Source organism: Carcharodon carcharias, chromosome 20 (assembly GCF_017639515.1).
Source record: "Carcharodon carcharias isolate sCarCar2 chromosome 20, sCarCar2.pri, whole genome shotgun sequence".
NCBI lineage: Eukaryota > Metazoa > Chordata > Chondrichthyes > Lamniformes > Lamnidae > Carcharodon > Carcharodon carcharias.
Genome location: NC_054486.1, coordinates 67,121,896 through 67,141,826, shown reverse-complemented (window position 1 = coordinate 67,141,826; position 19,931 = coordinate 67,121,896). Strand labels below are relative to the sequence as shown.

General features: G+C 41.9%; 1 protein-coding gene across 1 annotated transcript in view; it reads right to left on the bottom strand.

Annotated features, from left to right (window-relative positions):
• Nucleotides 1-19,931, bottom strand: part of pygl (phosphorylase, glycogen, liver) — a 171,466-nt gene that overhangs the window by 119,679 nt on the left and 31,856 nt on the right. The window lies entirely within an intron of this gene.

Genomic DNA, 19,931 nt, shown 5'->3' with positions numbered 1-19,931 from the left:
AATATTTCAAAGTTTTGACATTGCAACTTTCAAGAAATGTAGCACCAGTACTAAAAATCTTTAAGTTAAAAAAAATTGGAATAAGAACATAATACTAAAGGGCTACACCACATGACCCCTTGAGTCTGCTCTGCTATTCAGTACTATCATGGCTTATGTTCTCCCTCAACTCCACTTTCCTGCCTGCTCCCCATATCCCTTGCTTCCCTGAGAGACTAAAAATCTGATAACCTCAGCCTTGAATATACTCAATGATAAAACATCCACAACCTCTGGGGTAGAGAATTCCAAAGATTCACAACCCTCTGAATGAAAAAAATTCTTATCTCAGTCCTAAATGATCAACCACTTATCTTTAGGTTTTGCCCCTCTTATTCTAGGTTCCCCAGCTAGGTGAAACAATCTCTCAGTGTTTAATCTGTCAAGTCCCTTCAGAAATTTGCATGTTTCAACGTGATCACTTCTCATTTTTCTAAACTCCAGAGAGTACAGGTCCAATTTATTCTGTCTCTCATCACTGGGCAACCCTCCCATCCCAGGAACTAATCTAGCCTAACTAACTTTTGCTGTGCTACCTCCAATACAAATAAATCCTTCCTTAATTATGGAAACCAAAACTGTGCACAGCACTCTGTATGTGGACTAACCAAAGCCTTATACAATTGTAGCAAATATTTCTCCTTCTTGTGCTCCAATCCACTTGCAATAAAAGCCAAATGTCATTTCCCTTTCTATTGCTTGCTGTATTTGCATCCACCTTTGTGTCCCTTGTACGGGTATACCCAGGTCTCTCTCAACATCAACATATAGAAGTTTCATGCCTTTTAAAAATATTCTACTTTCCTATTCTTACTACCAAAGCAAATAACTTCCCCATATTATACTCCGCCTACCACCTTGTTGTCCATTCACTTAAGTCTATACCACTTTGCAGCTTATTTGTTTTTTCTCATAGATTATATTCCCACTTATCTTTATATCATCTGCAAACTTGGATACATTGCTCTTGATCGCTTTGTCTAAATCATTAGTATAGATTGCAAATTGCTGAGACCCCGTTTAACCCTGCTTTCTGCCCATTACCAGATACTCCAGCCTTGCTATTATATCTCACCCCCAATTACATGAGCCCCTAACTTGCATATTAACCTTTTGTGCAGCACTTACTTGAATGTCTTTTGGAAATCCAAATATACTACATCTACTGGCTCCCCTTTATCTACCCTTACATACTCAAAAAATCTCTAATAAATTTATCGAACACCATTTTCCTTTCATAAGACCACGTTGACTCAGTCTGATGATACTATTATTTTCTAAGTGCGTTGTTAAGATTTCCTTAATAAATAGTCATTTGGTAGTATAGAACTTGAGTATTGCTGAAAAAGCTTTTCATCTTACATTCATCAGGAGTGTATTCTTGCGAATTGTCCTACTGAGTGCAAGATGAAAAGCTTTGACATAAGACGTCTCTTTTTTCAGCAATTTCCTTCATAATAGATTCCTGCATTTTCCATGACTGATATCAGGCTAACTGGCCTACTGTACCCTCTTTTCTCTCTCCCTTCTTTCCTGAGTAGCCGTATTACATTTATCAAGCTACAATCGCTGGGACTGTTCTAGATCTTGGGAATTTTAGAAAATCATAACGTGCATTCACTATCTACCTCTTTCAGAACTCTTAAGTTTATCTAATATCTTTTCTTTGCTGATAATAATTACTTTTAAATTGCTCTTTCTTATTAACCCCTTGGTTACCTTTTATTTCTGGTGAAGCCAGGCACAATATTTCAAAGTCTGCCTTTTCCTCATTCTCCTTGGTAATTTCTCCTGTCTCTACCTTCAAGGGGCAAAAGCTTACTTTTGATAATCTCCTTTTTATATACATGTAAAAGCTCTTGCAATCTGTTTTTATTATAAGCCTAGCTAGTTTACTTTCATATTCTATTTTTCCCCTTTTTATCAACTTTTTGCTCACGCTTTGCGGGTTTCTAAAACTCCCCAAACCTTCAGGCATACTACTATTCTTTGCAACATTATAAGCCTCTTCTTTTAATCTAATACTATCCTTGATTTCCCTAGTAAGCTATGGATAGATCTTCCTTGCTGAGTTTTTTTTTTAATGGAACGTATTTTTGCTGAGCATTTTGAATTGTTTCTTAAAATGCTTTGCTCTGTTTATTTATTGCTATACCTTTTAGTCTATTTACCCAATCAACCTTCGCCAGCTCCCCCCTCATTCTTATGTAATTAGATTTGTTTGAGCTTAAGATTCTTGTTTTAGACTTCAGTACGTTGCTCTCAAATTTAATATGGAATTCAATTGTATTATGACACTTTTCCCCAGAGGATCTTCTGCTATGAGATTATTAATTAATCCTGCCTCATTAAAGAAAACTAGCTCTAAAGTATAAATACTAGCTCTATAGTATAAAATCCTTAGTTGGTTTCACAATATATTGTTCCAGGAAACTGTTGCAAAAACATTCTACACTCATCTTCCAGACTGCTGTTGCCAGTTTGACTTGTTCAGTTATGTGAAGATGAAAACCCCCGATGATTATTACATTGGCTTTGTGACAAGCTCCAATTATTCCTTCCTTAATGTCCTGTTCCATGGTATAACTATTGTTGGCAGCTGCTACTTACACCAGTGTTTTCTGACCCTTGTTATTCGTAAACACCACCCATACTGATTCTACTTTCTGATCTTCTGAGCCAAGATGCTTTCTCACTACTGTCTTTATGTCATTTTTTTTACCCTGAAGGCTACTCCTCCTCCATTTCCATTCTGTCTGTTCTTTTGAAATGTTGTGCACCAGAATATTTATTTCCCTGACATATTGGGAGTTGAGTGAAAAGGAAACAGTTCAGCAATCACACCCTCAGTTTAGCAAAACTTTAAGCTAGTGGTGCTGCTTCAATGAGCTTTCTTGCTAAAGGGGAATGATTTTTGTACCAGAGCCAGGAGAATTGTTCAGCTTGGACACTGTGACTGCACTCAGTTAGCCAGCCAGGTTTGGACTAGTTCAAAATACCACCTGTTGAAAGCCTTGGCCACTAGGCCCAATTATGAAATAATTAATCCCACTGGTTCTGTATTATACTCGTGACAATTTCAGAAGAAATTATAAACCCACTGTGTGAGGTATAGCTGATCTCTTATGATGATACTCATTGGTAGTCTGAGATCAGGGGCACATTTGAATGCATGAAACTTTTGCAGGGATTTTTTTGGACTCCCAGGCATAACTTCAGTGGAAGGTCAAGAGAAACTCCACATAAATTCTAATGCATAATGTTTAGCTGCCAACTTGACTGGTCACATTAAGGCCACTTGACAGGAACACACAATAGGGAAATATGCTAAATAAGTCCTGTGATCAATTGAAGGCTAATTATTATTGTTGGATGCTAATTTGAATGAGAGCTGCTTGGTTATCCCTCCTCTTTATTGCAATAACTTCACCAAGTTACACCCAGATCAGAAAATATGGCAGGAAATAGTGTTTTTATATGCTTATTTAAAATAAAAATTGTTTAGTTGTGTTTCATTGGTGTCTAATACAAAGGGACACATCTGCAGTAGGACAGGCATTCTGAAAATGTTTATTTAAATGCTGGTAGATTTCCTGTGGCATTGCTCACTGTAAGAGAATATGCTGCTTTTTAACAAGAAGGATATTTATAGAGTGCTGATGTCAATGTCATAACCACTAAGTTAGTAAATGAATAAGTAAATTTCATTTTTACTTATTGCTGTTCAGGAACTTTGGGGAGGTGGTGGCGTAGTGGTATTATCATTGGACTAGTATCCCAGAGACCCAGGTAATGCTCTGGGGACCTGGGTTTGAATACCACCACAGCAGATGGTAAAATTTGAATTCAATAAAAATCTGGAATTAGAATGATGGTGACCATGAAGCCATGTTGATCGTCATAAAAACACATCTGGTTCACTAATGACCTTTAGAGAAGGAAATCCTTACCTGGTCTAGCCTACACGTGACTCCAGACCCACAGCAATGCCCTCCGAAAAGGGCAATTGGGAATGAGCAATAAGTGCTGGCCTAGCCAGTGATGCCCACATCCCGTGAACAAATTTAAAAAAAATTCTACTGGTGTTTGCAAAATGAATGCCACAACTCTGTTCTTGATTATGTGAAACAGTAAATGTTTTGCATTTCAAATGTATTTTCCTTTACAACAGCTTATATTTATATACCACCTCGAATGTTATAAAACGGCCCAATAAGGTACTTCGCAGGAGCATTATAAAATATGACACCAAGTCACTTATTAGGTCAATGACCAAAAGCTTGATCAAAGAGGTGGACTTTAAGGAGTGTCCTAAAGAAGGGAAGCAAGTTAGAATGGAGCAGAGGTGTAGGGAGGGTATTCCAGAGCTTGGAACCTAGACAACTGAAAGCATGGCCACCAATGGTAAAGCAATTAAAATCAGAGATGCTCAAGAGGCCAGAGTTAGAGCATAGGAATCTCAGAGGGTTATGGGACTTGAAGAGATTACAGAGGTAGAGAGGAGCAAGGTCATGGGGGGAGTTGAAAACAAGAATGAGAATCTTGGTGCGAGTTAAGACCTGGAAGCAGAATTTTGGATGACCCCAAGTTTATGGAGGGTAGAATGTGGGAGACCAGCCAGGAGTGCATTGGAATAGTCCCATTCCGGTATTAAAGCTGAACATATACAGCAAGATGATAGTCATTAAGTATCAGTTAGAGTTACATATGTGGTGTTTAGCAATATGGGTATGTAATATAGCTGCGCTCTGGGTAGTTCTGGGCTTTGATACCACAAGGTACTGGAACTTGATGGCACTGCTATGAAGTTGCTCAGACTTACCAACAGGGCAGGATTATTTGGCCTAGCATCCTGACAGAGGGATGCATTGTGGAGCATTTATACTTCAACAATGTTCTGAAATACACCCTGAATGGAGAAATTTAAATGAAAATTTTGAAGTCCAAGATGGACCAGTGTTATAGCAGGATCCCAGAGTACTATCTAATGAAATGCTCATTAAGATTGTTTTACTCAGTTTTGGGTCCACTATATAGTTAGCTAGTGTGCACCATGCTCATAAACCTCTGCCACTGGCAAAACATATGAATGATTACAACTATCATTAAATATTTATCAGAAAATAGTATATATAAGTGAAATCAATGTACTTTATATACTGTTATCGTAGGCTGTTTATCATGTTTCTCACTCCTCATACATAACTGTAATAAACATTTCAGTTTAATATTATTTACATTCTGTGTTCAGACAGGGGAAGGATGCCGACAGGATCCACCAGTGAGTGAAGAAATCCATCTGGTGGCAGTTTCAGGAGTGGTGATATTTTGCTGATAGGATTGAAGGCAGTCAAATAAATTATATTGTTAGGCTATAGTCAACTCAGATTACAAAGTACCAGTATGCATTTCCTTGAATTGCTTCAGAACGGAAAGAATATGGCTGCTGTGGCTGCAAAACGGACCAAAAATGATTTAGAACAGCACTGGAACAGAATGATTTGGCAATCGGGTAAGGATCGATGTTGCTGGGAGAATAGGAAGGAAGATATTGGACTCTCATTTATGGCTGCCTAGCCAATGATGTCAGAATGGTAGCTTCAAGCAATCATTCTAGCCAAAAGAATGGATAAATTATGACCCAAGGCAGCAGCAGTCATCTAAGGTCTGCCTATGGAGGAGAGGCAGTGTTGCACATTGAGCCAGGGTTCAGCTGATACTAACCTGGGGATTGGCAAAGGAAGGGGATAAAATAGTGGCACCAATAATGAATGACATTATAAAGACTAAACAAGTTGAAAGCTGTATCACACCAGAAGTTCAAACATAAATTTCACAGGTGCAAAAAACCTTCAAGAAATATCTTTCAACTCATAAATTTAAATTTAAAGAAATGTTACTCAAAACATAACTTAAATCTTCAAATCCTCCAAATGTTACAGGTCCACCTATGGGTGTTGCAGGCAAGAATAAGTATTATGGATACAATTAATAATTAAAATGTAATAGGTTTACCCATTAACAGTTCAGGTCAGTTTACTGTGGAAAATTTATTTCTAAACTGCTTGAAAGAAGGAGTACCAAGAATGAGCAACTATAATTAAGAGGTATAAACTGAATTACTGGGATAATTTATTTATAGGGATTTTTAAAGCAATGTTTCATAGATGAAAGACAATTTCCTTTGGTTGTGGAGCCAGTGATGGGAGGTTACCTAGTTAAAATTGTCACTGAGGGTGAGCTATGAGAAATTTATTTATGTAGAGTGTGTAGAGCATGGAATGATTGGATACAGGCAAGTCTTGAGGCCAAGCCTACTGGATCTCTTAGGAAAAAGTGCAGAAATATTTGAAGCAGATGTAGTTACAGAACTATGGGGAAAAAGCATGGGAATGGATTCATTTGGAATTATTCTAGTTAACAGCCAGTACAGAGATAGTTGGAAAATGGTGTCCTTCTTTGCTGCAAGCTTATATGAGGCAGGATATTTTGGATAGCAGAGTTTCCTGCTGGCCACCTGAAGAGTCGGTGGAAAACGCATCCCTCATAGCAACTCTCAGTCATTTAATGCTCCATGGACCATTAATTGGTTGGGGACAGGACTTCTGCCCCTTACGTGGGCAGAAGTCCTGCCTCAGAGAGTTGCTAGCCAATCTGATTGGCTAGCAGTTCTATGGTCCAAGCAACACCAGCAGCAGCAGTGACCAGAACTAGGACCACAAGCAGTTCCCAAATTCTAAGTCTTAGAGTCCAGGACCAGGTAAGTACGTGGATCTCAGTGGTGAGGGGAGGGGGGATGAGGCCAGTCGGGTGGGATGGGGAAGGGGTTGGAAGGTTGAGGAGAGAGGAGTAGGGGTCTTGATGGAGAGACTGTGGGAGAAGGAATATCCAGCTGGATGTGGAAACGGGACTGTTGAGCGAAGCGGACACCCTCACTCTGCTTCCCACCTGAGCCTGAGCAGGTTCACCTGCTGTGCTTCTCCCCTGCTCCTGAACTCCTCCCGCTAGCCTCAAAATTGAACCCAGGTAGGAAGCGGCCCTTAAGAGGCCAATAATTCATCTCTTAAGGGTCTCAACTGAGGTGAGGGTGGATAGGCTGCCCTAGGCCTCACCTGCCCTCACAACCAGTAAAATTGCAGTCAGGTCAGAGGCAGGCAGGAGGGTAGCAACCTGGCAAGGAGCATAAAATTATGCCCATCGTTTTCAGATTCTTAATCCTCCTGAAAATTAAATTGGAACAAAACGTATCTATTTTCAGTACACCTAGAGCATTATGCTTGGATGATGCATCTTGTAGCAGCAGCAATACAACCTAGCATTGAAAGGACTGAAAAGTAATGTCAGGAAATTAAGTTCTTTATATTAACTTAAGCTTTCAAGTGGATTTCTGTTAGTGATGTTTAGTTAGTAAAATAAATTCCAGTCAGAAATTTCTGTTAGTGATGTTTAGTTAGTAAAATAAACTCCAGTGAGATATTGCTTTAACTAATAAGGTGAGATCATAAAACTGTTTGTAAGCTCTAACCTTGAAAAGGCTCTGGACATAGGATCTAGGAAATTAGTGAGTGCGAGTTAGGTTTGGGGATTTAAAACTGAAGTTCAGCAAATTCAGCAGATGACATAATATTTTGAAACATGCAGTTTCTCACAGAGCTAAGAAAGGTATAAAAAGATTTTAAAAATTTAAAAAGGTGTTAGAAAAGATGCTTGAGAATTTGAGAAGGCTTAGCCACTTGATCTTTTCAAACTTGAGACCTATGTGAGGTACCTTGTATTGTAAGTGTGACCCATGTGTAAATACTATTAGTAGTGATAGAAGATCATGAGAAATAAGAGGAGTAAGTCATTCAGACCCTTGAGCCTTGTCCACCAATCAATAAGATCAGGGCTGACCTGATTGTGGTTTTAACTCCACTTTCTGCCCTGCCCCCATAACCCTTAACTCTCTCGTAGATCAAAAATCTGTCTAACTCAGCTTTGAATCTATTCAATGAGCCAGTTTCTATTGCTTTCTGTGGAAGATAATTCCAAAGGTTAACGACCTTCTGAGAGATGAAATTCCTTCTCATCTCAATCTTAAATGAGATATCCCTTATTTTGAAACTGTGCAGATTCCCCCTCAAGGGGAAACATCCTCCTAGTATCTACCCTGTCAAGCCCCCTCAGAAACTTGTTTCAATAAGATCACCTCTCATTCTTTGGAATTATATCCATTGGTGTTTAGGCCCAACTTGCTCAACCTTTCCTCATAAGACAACTCCTTTATCCTAGTGAACCTTCTTTGAATTGCCTTCAATGCAAGTATATCCCTCCAAAACTACACAGAATTCTAGGTGTGATCACACCAAAGTCCTGTACAGTTGTAGCAAGATTTCCCTACTTTATATTCCATCCCCCTTATAACAAAGGCCAACATTCCATTTGTTTTTCTAATCACTTGCTATACCTGCAGGCTAACTTTTTTGTGATTCATATACAAGGACATACAGATCTCTCTATACTCCAGCATTCTGTGGACCCTCTCTATTTAAATAATATTCTGCTTTTCTATTCTTCTTGCCAAAGTGGACAACCTCACATTTTTCCACAATACAATCCATCTGCCAAAAAGTTGCCCACCCACTTATCTATTCCCATTGTAGACTCGTATGCTCCTCACCACTTGCTTTCCTACCTATCTTTGCATCAAGAGCAAATTTGGCTACAATACAGTCAGTCACTTCATCCAAGTCATTAATATAGATTGTAAATAGCTGAGGCCCCAGCACTGATCCTTGTGACACTCCACTTGTTACAATTTGCCAAAATGAAAATGGCCTTGCTATTTCCTCACAGTTAGCCAGTCCTCTATTCATGCTAATATATCACCCCAAACACAGTGAGCTCTTAAAAGGTTTCACACAAGTTATGCAATGCCTTATCAAATGCCTTTTGGAAATTCAAATACATTGCATCTGCTGGTTACCCTTTATCCACCCTACTTGTTACATCCTCAAAGAACTCTGACAAATTTGTCAAACGTGATTTCTGTTTCACCAAACCACATTGTCTCTGATTAATTGTATTATTTTTCTAAATGTCCTGTACTACCTTCTTAATGGAAGGAGGCAATGACGTAGTGGTATTGTTGTTGGACCAGTAATCTAGAGACCCATGGTAAAGCTCTAGGGACCTGGGTTTGAATCCCACTATGGCAGATGGTGAAATTTGAATTCAATAAAAATCAGGAATTAAAAGTCTAATGATGACCATGAAACCATTGTCAATTGTAAAAACCCATCTGGTTCTCTAGGGAAGGAAATCTGCTGTCCTTATCTGGTTTAGCCTCTAGACCCACATCAATGTGGTTGACTCTTAAAAAAAAAATGCCTCCTGAACAAGGACAATTAGGGATGGGCAATAAATGCTGGCCTAGACAGTGATGCCCACATCCCATGAATGAATATTAAAAAAAATGGATTCAAGCATTTTCCCAATGACAGATGCTAGGCTGTGAGTCCTGCTTTGTGTTTCTCTCCTTTCCTGAATAGAGGTATTACATTTATGGCTTTCCAACCTGCTGGGACATTTCCAGAATCTAGGGAATTTTGAAAGATTACAACCAATACATCCACTATCTCTGAGGCTGATTTTTTTTAGACCCAAGGATGAAGGCCATCAAGTCCAAGGGACTTGTTAGCCTTCAGTTCCATTAGTTTTCCCAGTACATTTTCTCTAGTGGTGTTGATTGCTTTAAGTTCCCCCTCCCTTTTGCCTATTGATTTTCTACTATTCTTGGGATGTTTTTTCTCTCTTCTACTGTAAAGACAGATACAAAATACTTGTAAAAGCTTCTGAAATTTGCTTGTTTCCCATTATTAATTTCCCAATCACATCTGAGGGACCAATACTAACTTTAGCTCGTCTTTTCCTTTTTATATACTTGTAGAAGCTTTTACTGTCTGGTAGTACAGAACTTAAGTATTGTTGAAAAAAAAGAGTTTTTTCTCAAAGCTTTTTGTCTTGCACTCAACAGGACAATGCTCAAGAATATCAAATGCAAAGGGAACAACAATTTATTCGCATGAGGAGAGAGTACTGTTTGGCTGGCAAGTGGACTCTGATTGGTGTTGCCATGGAGAATGCAGCAGTTGATGGTGATTGACAGGTAACTGCCAAACATTGTTTGAAATTTAAACCAGGCAGCTTGCCTCCGAATACCCTGGGGAATGAACCAGTGATGACTGTCACTTATGTTGTTTAGCTGACAGAGGCGCAATATGTGTACATGTTCTTTCGGCACAGAACAGGGCCCTGTATTCTAATATATGTAGCTTCCAGTGCACGCAAATGTGACACACTGCAAGTCTGACTGACAATCTCAAAATTGACTGTCAGCGTAATTCTCAGTATAATGAAGATTATTTAGCAAGTGTTGTCCAATCATGAAATTATATCTAATGTTGGACACTGTGTTTTGAGCTTTGCAAACACAGGTGGGTTGGGTAAAGTCTGTACCTTGCCCACTGCAAACAGTGGAAGAGACATACTGTTTGATACAATCCGCCAGTCTTTGGGCCATACAGCCTACATACCTAGCATCACACTGGCACTGAAATTCATATGCCACATTACTTATTTGTGTGATAGGTAGAACATCTTTTTGACTTGATGGCAGCATCCTGTTAGTGACGAATATCACTCATATTGCTACTGCATAGGAGCAGCGTGAAACAGCTAGCCTTACCTGTTGCTCAAATTTTTGAGATACCTTGCTCTTCCAGGGTAGTCTAAAGTACAGAGCACCTTTCAGGACTGAAAGTAAAGGCCTTATGCCCATTCATGAGTTTGCATGATGTACAGCGTGAAATGATCGGATCATGGTAGCCATTATCCCGCAGGATGCCTTTGACGCTCCCTATTTCAGCATCACGCTTCATGGTGAGCAAATGGCTTGGGCCCTATTTATGAGGTTGCCAATAAGGCCAAAATTATAGCATGTGAAACTATAAGAATCCTAACATGTATATTGAACAGTGAAGGTAAGCTTGTGGTAGACAATGATAGAGAACTCCTGGCAGATTGCTCAACTAATACCTCAAAGAAAGGGAATTCATTTGACTGCTCCAGTTCAAAGGCGAATTTGAGCCCAGGATGGAGCCCAGTAAGGCATGTAAGGAAACACAATTAAGGAAGCCACTAAACATGTAACAAATCTCTCTGACCATGTACTCTCAGAAAGTGTGTTTGTTCTTGTGCATAGTTTCAATTTTGGTGTGCCTTCATCCCAAATAAACCGGGAAGAGGTATTTGCTGAGTTCGAACTCCTCTACTTCCAACTATCCCTCCACAAACCAGCATGCACTAAAGACAATGAATCCTTGAAAACACGCCTAGCTGATCCAGTGCACGCATATTGTGGGATTCCAAATGACCTATCTGATTTTCTCATGCAACACGTATATCTTACAGCATTGAAAGGCCTTAAGACCAACCCAGACATACACATCAGTAAACCTGACAAAGGGAAGGGGATAGTCATCCTTAACAAGTGTGCCTATATCAACGAAATGCACGTCATTCTTAGTGACAGGTCCAAATTCGTACCCATTGGACCTGCCACTCAACATGAACGGATTTCCTTGCTTGAAAGTAAGCTAAAAATAAATGCTTGTTGGACTTGTGTAACAGCGATGAGTTGCTGTGTGATACATGTGACAGGGTTCATCCCCATGGCTCACTGCGTCCGCATATGTATGAGCTGCCTAAGACACGCAAAAGTGATGTCCCATTACACCATATCTTATCTATGACCAGTTCTGCACAACATGACTTGGCCAACTGGTTGGGCGAATTGTTACAAACCCAGTTTTGAGCAGGTTTTCCACATACATGATGAAAGATTCCTTCACGTTTGCGAAGACTGTACAGGGCTTGCATATCGATAGTAATACTGTGTCCATGTGCTCATTTGACATTGCTAGCCTAGTCACCAATGTTCTACTTAAGGAAGCCATAGATATTAGTGCTGCAGCACTATAGCCTGGCAATCTAGACCTGCCGCCATTGTGTGAATCAGTATTCATTGAACTTATGAACTCAGCAATTCACGCAGTTGAGTTCAGTTTTAATGACACCGTGAATGCCCAAATGCCATCCATGTATGTCCAAAAGAGGGTGTTGCCGTGGGATCCCCTCTAGAGCCTCTTTGTTGGGTTCCATGAGAAACATATCTTCGATGGAATGATACCTAACCTTCTACCCCTTGCATATTTCTGATATGTAGATGATACGTTTGCTTTTTATAATCTGCAGTTAGAAAGGCAAGGTATCTGAAAAATTTGAGCAATGGGTGAAGCTAGCTGCTTCACGCTGTTACTATACAGTAGCAACATGAGTGGTATTCGCCATTAACAAGATGTTGTCGTCAAGCCAGAAAGACGTTCTGCCTATCACGCAAATGAGTAATGTTTTATTTGAATTTCAGTGACAGTGTGATGCTAGGTATATATACTGTATGGCCCAAAGACTGGCGGACCATATCAAACAGCATGTCCTTTCCATTGTTTGCAATGGGCAAGGTACAGACCGTACCCAACCAGCCCGTGTTTATAAAACTCAAAACACAGTGTCCAACATTAGATGTAATTCTGTGATTGGACCACATTTGCTAAATAATCCTCAGTGTGCTAAGAATTACACTGACAACCAATTTGAGATTGTCAGTCGGGCTCGCAGTGTGGCACATTTGCGTATACCAGAAGCTACATATATTAATATACAGGGCCCTGTTCTTTGCAGACAGAAAGAACAAGAACACACATTGGGCAGAATCATCCCAGATTTGCACTAAGCATGGTAGCGGGTGGGTAAAATGACTTATCACGCCGTATTGTCCCAAAACCGCCATATTAATTATGCATTCCCAGCAAACACGCCGATTCGATGGTGTGTGGGTTCCAATTGGCCCGCCATGCCTCTTCATCACGCCAGGCGCCACATTTAAAGTACAGCCGTGTGCACATCTCACAGTGCTTCCTGCCCATGGCTGTTGCAAATCTACATGGCCCCAAAAGGCAAGAAGACTGCAGCCACCAGATTTAGTGATGTGTCCCTCAAGTGCCTTTTGGACGCTGTGGAGGCCCGCCATGATGTCCTCTACCCCGCCTGCTTTGGCCGCAGGAGAGACAGCGATGCTACCACTCTGGCTTGGTAGGCAATGGCAATGGTGATCACTGCCAATGCTGCACAGAAGAGGCTGCCATCCAATGCAGAATGATCTCATTTGTGCTGCAGGCAACCATCTCTAAACTTATACACTCAAGCCCATCACACATTCACTGGCATCTCACTCACTGCCAGCTCAAGGGACATCACCACTCATTCTTTCACGCACACCCTCACATCTCCATTTGGCCCCATCTGCTCTGGAGACTGCCTCCTCAGCCCTCAATACCTTGAGGCCACTTGCACAGATAAACTTGTGCCCTCACACTAACTCTGGGATACTACCCTTCCTCAGTACAGCTCTCACTCCGCAGCCTCCTCCCTTGCCTGAGGCCACTTCTCCCCCTTTCCCAAGCAAGCCCTAGCCCTGCAGCTGTACAAAGCCATCCCTGCCTTATGGCTGGTTTGGTAGGTAGAGTCCTGCCCGTGAGCCCCCCCTAAAAATACTGTGGTGCTGTCTGTTAAGCCTGGTGCTGATGACTGCGAGTGTGCCCAAAGCAAGATGGGCAAACAAACCTCAAAGTCCCGAGTGAAGTGCAGCTTGCCAGGTGCATGTCACTTATGTGCAGTTGTGAAATACATCGGCATGCAATCACTCTGACGTGGGTGGGTGATCCAGTGTGGGGGGGGGTGAGTCCGACGGGCGAGCCTTATAATTGATATGCAGATGTATTACAATGAGGTTCCTGACGTCTGATGGCAGGAAACGCCATTGAGGGGCTGAGTGGATGATCGCAAACTGGTTTCACAATGTCGCGAAATCGACTTTTGACTTTCTTTCCATATTATCCGTTCATGCTGCCGAGCGCACCCGAAGCCAGAGTGCATGGAAAACTTCACCCATTGTGCCTGTTTCAGCTAAACAACACTAGTGGCAGCCATTCACTGGCTCATTCCTCAGGACAATGCCTTGACCAATAGAAGTCAACCTGCCTGGTTTAAATTTCAAACAATGCTTAGCAGTTAACTGTCAGTCACCATCAACTGGTGCATTCTCCGTGGCAACACTTCTACCAAATAAAGTCCATTTGCCAGCCAATCAGCACTCTCTTCTCATGTGGTAGAAACAGTTGTTCCCTTTGCATTTGGTATTCTTGTGAATTGTCCTGATGAGAGCAAGACAAAAAGCTTTGACAAAAAAAACTTTTTTCAGCAATATTTTTACTGTCTGTTTTTATATTTCTTGATAGATTATTGTCATATTTTAATTTCTCCCTCTTTATTTTTTTTGAATCATCCTTTGCTGGTTTCAAAGAATTTCCCAATCTTTTGGCCTACCACAAATCTTCGCAGCATTGTATACCTTTTCTTTCAATTTGATACCATCCTTAACTTCCTTAGTTAGCCACGGATGGTACATCCTTCTTATTGTCTTTCTTTCTCAATGGAATATATTTTTGTTGAGAATTATGAAATATATCCTTATATGTCTATCACTGCTTCTCTACCATCTTACATTTTAACCTACTTTTCCAGTGCCCTTTGCCAACTCTGGCTTCATATCCTTGTAATTGTCTTTATTTAAGTTTAGCACAATAATTTTAGACCCACGTTCCTCACCCCCAAACTAAATATGAATTTCTATCATGTTATGATTGCTCTTATCTAGAGGATCCTTTACTGAGGTCATTAATTAATCCTGTCTCATTACACCATATCAGGTCTAAAACAGACTGTTCCCTGGTTGGTTCCAGAACGTATTGTTCTACTAAACTGTCCCAAATACACTCTATGAGCTCATCCTCAAGGCTACATTTGCCAATCTGAGTCCAATCTATTTGATTCGTCCAATCTATATGAAGATTAAAATCGCCCACAATTATCGCAGTACCTTTCTTACCAGCCACCCGTTATTTCCTGATTTATACTCTGTCCTACAAGGTAGCTGCCATTAGGGGGCCTATAAACTACTCCCACCAGTGACTTTCCTTTGCTATTTCTTATCTCCATCCAAAATGATTCTACATCATGATCTTCCGAACCAAGGTCATTTCTTGCTACTGTACTGAGCTCATCCTTTATTTACAGAGCTACCTCACCTCCTTTTCCTTTCTTCCGATCCTTCTGAAATGCCAAGTAACCTTTAAATATTCAGGTCCAAACCTTGGTCACCTTTTAACCATGTCTCTGTAATGTCTATCATGTCATACGCATTTATTTCTATTTGTGTTATCAGTTCATTCATTTTGTAATGAATGATGCATGCATTCAGATAAAGAGCTTTTAATTCCATTTCCATGCCATTTTCCCCTACTCTGTCCTTATTTGCTGGTGCTCTCTTGCGTTTGTATACTCTCACTCATCCTTTAGTACTCTGGTTATCATTACCTGTGTTGCTGCCTTGCACTATTGCCTTGCCATTTCTCTTTAACTTTCCAAATCTCCCCTCACGTGAACCCTCCACCTTACTATTTAGTTTAAAGCCCCTACAGCTCAAGTTATACAATTCGCCAAGACACTAGTCTCAGCACAGTTTAAGTGAAGACCATTCCAATGGTACTGCTCCCTCTTTCTCCAGTGCTGGTGGCAGTGCCCCATGAATCAAAACCCATTTCTCTCACACTAATCATTGTGCCATGCATTCGACTCTCTGAATTTATTTTCACCATGCCAATTTGCTTGTGGCACAGGTAGTATCCAAAGTTTATTACCCACACAGTCTGCCTTTTAATTTAGCTCTAGCTGCTCATGCTCCCTCAGCAGAACCTGTTTCTTCATTCTACCTATGTTATCGGTACTCATGTGGACCACAACAATTGGATCTTTGCCCTCCCACTCCAAGTTCTTTGCCAGTCCCGAGGAGCTGTCTTTAACTCTGGCACTTGATAGGCAACACAGCCTTCGGTTTTCACACTCCCAGCTGAAGAAAATACTATCTTCCCCTTAAAATACTGTCCCTACTATCACTACATTCCTTTTTACTCCCCCTACTTGAGTGGCCCCCTGTACCATGGTGCTGTGGTCAGCTACTCATCCTCCGTGCATCAGTTCCTGCTCTCATGCACACAAACCGCAAGAACATTGGACCTGTTGGACAAGTGCAATGGGTGATGCTCCTTCATTGCTACATTCTGAATCCCCAAACCTGCCTTACTGGCAATCCCACCCTCCTGTCTCAGATCACAAACCAAATCTGAAGCACCTAGCCTAAGGCTGCAGCAAAGTGACTAAGTAATTTTTCCCCTCCTTGATGCACTGCAGTGTCCAAAACTCAGACTCCAGTTCATCAACTCTAAGCCGAAGTTCTTTGAGCAGCAGTCACTCACTCCAGATGTGGTTCCAATGGATCACACAAGTATCTACCAGCACCTACATGCTACAGCTGCTACAAATCACTTGCCCTGCCATCATTATTGTGTTTTACTTAGCTAATTAGGTATCAAGTTTAGAAATATCACTCAATAATTTTTGCGGTTATATTAAGGAGTTTAACTAATTAAGATATAATTCAATAGAATACTTATATATCCCCAGTCCCAGTTTAAACTACTGCCCAAGTTTAGAGAGAAAAACCCCTTAAAGTTCAACAACCAATCACCTAGCTGTTTACCTAATTAATGCCTCTGGGCTTCAGCTCTCAGATCTCGCTGTCTCTGGCTCCCTCACTTGGACCACTCTATCTTCAGCCAATCAACTCAAGGCCTTCCTGTGATGTCACAGTTTGATTTTCTTTTCCTCACTTTATCAAACCTAAGCATGCCCAGGTCCGCTCCTGCTTTGCTTCCTTACAGGTCCACTTCCTGTCAGGTTTGCTCTCCTGACTTTCTTTCTCCTGGTAAGTGATAGGCCTGAGCTTCAATTTATTCTCTCCCTGCTCCTGCTTCATCCCAGGTCCGCTCCTGCTCTTGACTCTCTCTCCAGGTTAAGTTGATTCTCTCTCGAGGTAAGTATTGTATCTGTATATGGGTAATTTTTGGTAATAATGGTTGTCATTTTATGTTTAATTCCCATTTATTTTATGGAATAACAAAATTTAAAAGAACATCCATTCACTAACTATAAAGTAATTAGTAATACTCTGGAATGATAAATATGTGACACAAGAAGTGTGACAACTGAAAATTCATGCTGCATGCAGAACTATTGATATAGATATAGTTGGATCTGGGTAACTATATCTCTCCATATTTTTCAACATCAATAACACAAGAAATAGTTTTACCTCACCATGTGATTTGACCGCCTGGAATGTCAATATGTATCAGTAACCACAATCTAAGTCTTGAACAATATGAGCAATGCCGAAGGAGGTCTATTGGTATTGCATAATACTACGGCCCAGATCTTCCAATCAGCATCAGAGACGGTGTGTCTGATGTTGACTGCGATTTAATCTGCCCACTTACCATTTTACGCTGGAGCCTTTGCATCTTCTGATGCTAGCTCCAGCAGGGATACAAGGACGAACAGTCTGTTGAGCGTAATTCCAGTGCAGCCACACTCCTTTTCTTGTCATGAGCTGAAGACACTTCCCTTAAGATCTGGCTTCAGTCTATTGACTTACATTGTTTTAAATAGAGCTGTTAACCCCAACAGTGCACAAGCTCCCCTCATTGACAGTGCTAATCCCCTCCCTTACCCCCTGACAATGCTCAAACCCCACCCCCCCCACCCGACAACACTCAACACCCCCCACAATGCTGGCTCTTCCAACATTGGCTGGACAGCAGCCAGAGATTCCAGAAGGTGAGTCAGGAGAGGTGGGTGTGGGAAGGTTTCAGCACTGTCTGGGAGTGGGAGGAGTGGTGTGGGGCCGGGGTGAACATTGTTGAAAGTGAACATGGCTGGGGGTGGGAGTGAACATTGTTGGAAAGGAGGGTTGAACATTGCTGGGTGTGCCATTGTGCTTTGACAGCACAACTGATTTACTTAGAGTTACCCTGGCTTTATACTTGCTATAATAAGCTCCAAGTAAATCTGTGTAAAAACCTGGGTAAATATGGGGCAAACAGCCCAAATTTCCTGGATCTGGCCATGTGATTCCACTGTCATAGGAATTGTGGAGCAGCCTGGCCAGGGTAAAACGGGAAACTGGAAGTTTAAACTTACCATGTAAGTACAGCGGATGTACGCACATCGCGATTTCCTCAGGGTCCCGATGTGCATCAGCAACTTAAGTTGCGTTGGAGGCCTCCTCCATATTGCAAGATTTGGGCTTACGTTGTGCAATACATGGTACAATACTCTTCTCATTATAAAGCAATACATCCTTTAAAATACTAAGGCCGGGATTTTCTGTGCCCGCCAACATCAGGCGTGTGCGGTGGCATAAACATACAATATACGGCAATCGGATTCACAATGGCGTGAAACCAGTTCGCAATTGACTGCTCAGCCCACTGATGGCAGGTTGCATTTCCCACCATTGGACATCAGGAATCTCATTGTAATACATCTGCATATCATTATTAGGCCAGCCTGCTGGAATTGTCGCCTCCTGCTGGATCGTCCATCCACGTCGGTGGGAAAGCACGCTGTGTTTCGCAGCAGCAGATGAAAGGCATGTTTTTGGTGGGCAGCATTTTGAGGGGAACTCGGAGGTTAACAGTAACTTTGTGCAGTGCTCGCCAGGGTCACCTGTTGGAATTCAAGCTTATGGGGCGTTGCAGGGTGGTGGGGAGATTAAGGGCAGCCCTGCCAATGAGGCGACTTGTGGGGGTGGGGGAGGGGTGTTATGGGCAGCCCTGCTGTTGAGGCAACTTGTGGGGTGGGGGATGGGGGTGCTAGGGCTGCTTTGCAGTTGAGGTGACTTATTGAGGAGGAGGGGGTGAGTGTTAAGGCCAGTCCTGCCGTTGAATATAGAGTACAAGCATTCGGGGTGGGAAGTAGGGTGGACGAGGGAAGCGGCCACGCATTAGGGAAACCTGTATAAAGTGACCATTCGTCTGCAACTGAGACAGTTCAGGCGCAGCCACATTGATATGACTAGAGTTGGGCTTCTAGCTTATCTGCCCACTCAAGCAATGCAGAATCATAAAAGTGCCACCAAATGCTCCAAGGCTTTTCAGCCCTGCCCCTCTGCTCCCAACACAGGCTGCAAAGTAATAAGCATTTTAGTGAACTGCAGGACAGTTGGACGACTGCACACATTGTACAATCACCTCACTAAAGCTTGCCAAGGAGCAGTCACTGCTGGAGGTGCTCACAGCCCCTTGCAATGTCAGCATCCCGGTTTGGACCAGTCTCTCCCATGGTTCAAGCTAACAGTGCAGCCTTGCAGCATGGGTTAGGGAGAATGCCTGCTTCTGAGCTGAGAGCACAGCATACAGTGCAATGGGCAAGGCTGCTATCAATTGGGCAGGTGGGGTTTCAGGCAGCCATGCTGCACACTAATCTCTGGCCATCCAAGTAGTGGCCAGCACTCTCCTAGAAGTGTTAAGGGGACTTCATACTTAACCAGGACAGGTTCTTAGTACACCATGCTAACAACATGTCTCTCTCTTTCAACCTGCAGGAGGAGTACATCAGGATCATGGAGCCTGGTGAACTAGCTGTATGCCTGATGGCCTACAGAGAGCAAAGACGACGGAGGAGAGTGACTGAGGCTCCTGGCTACACAGAGGCAGGAGCAGCAACCTCAGGAAGCAGGGGTGGCTGGGGCTTCTGCACATGTCGCCCAAGGGACATAGCAAGCCGTTGCTGGTTGGCGCCTAGAGACACCCAGGGTATATCCTGCAGATGACCAA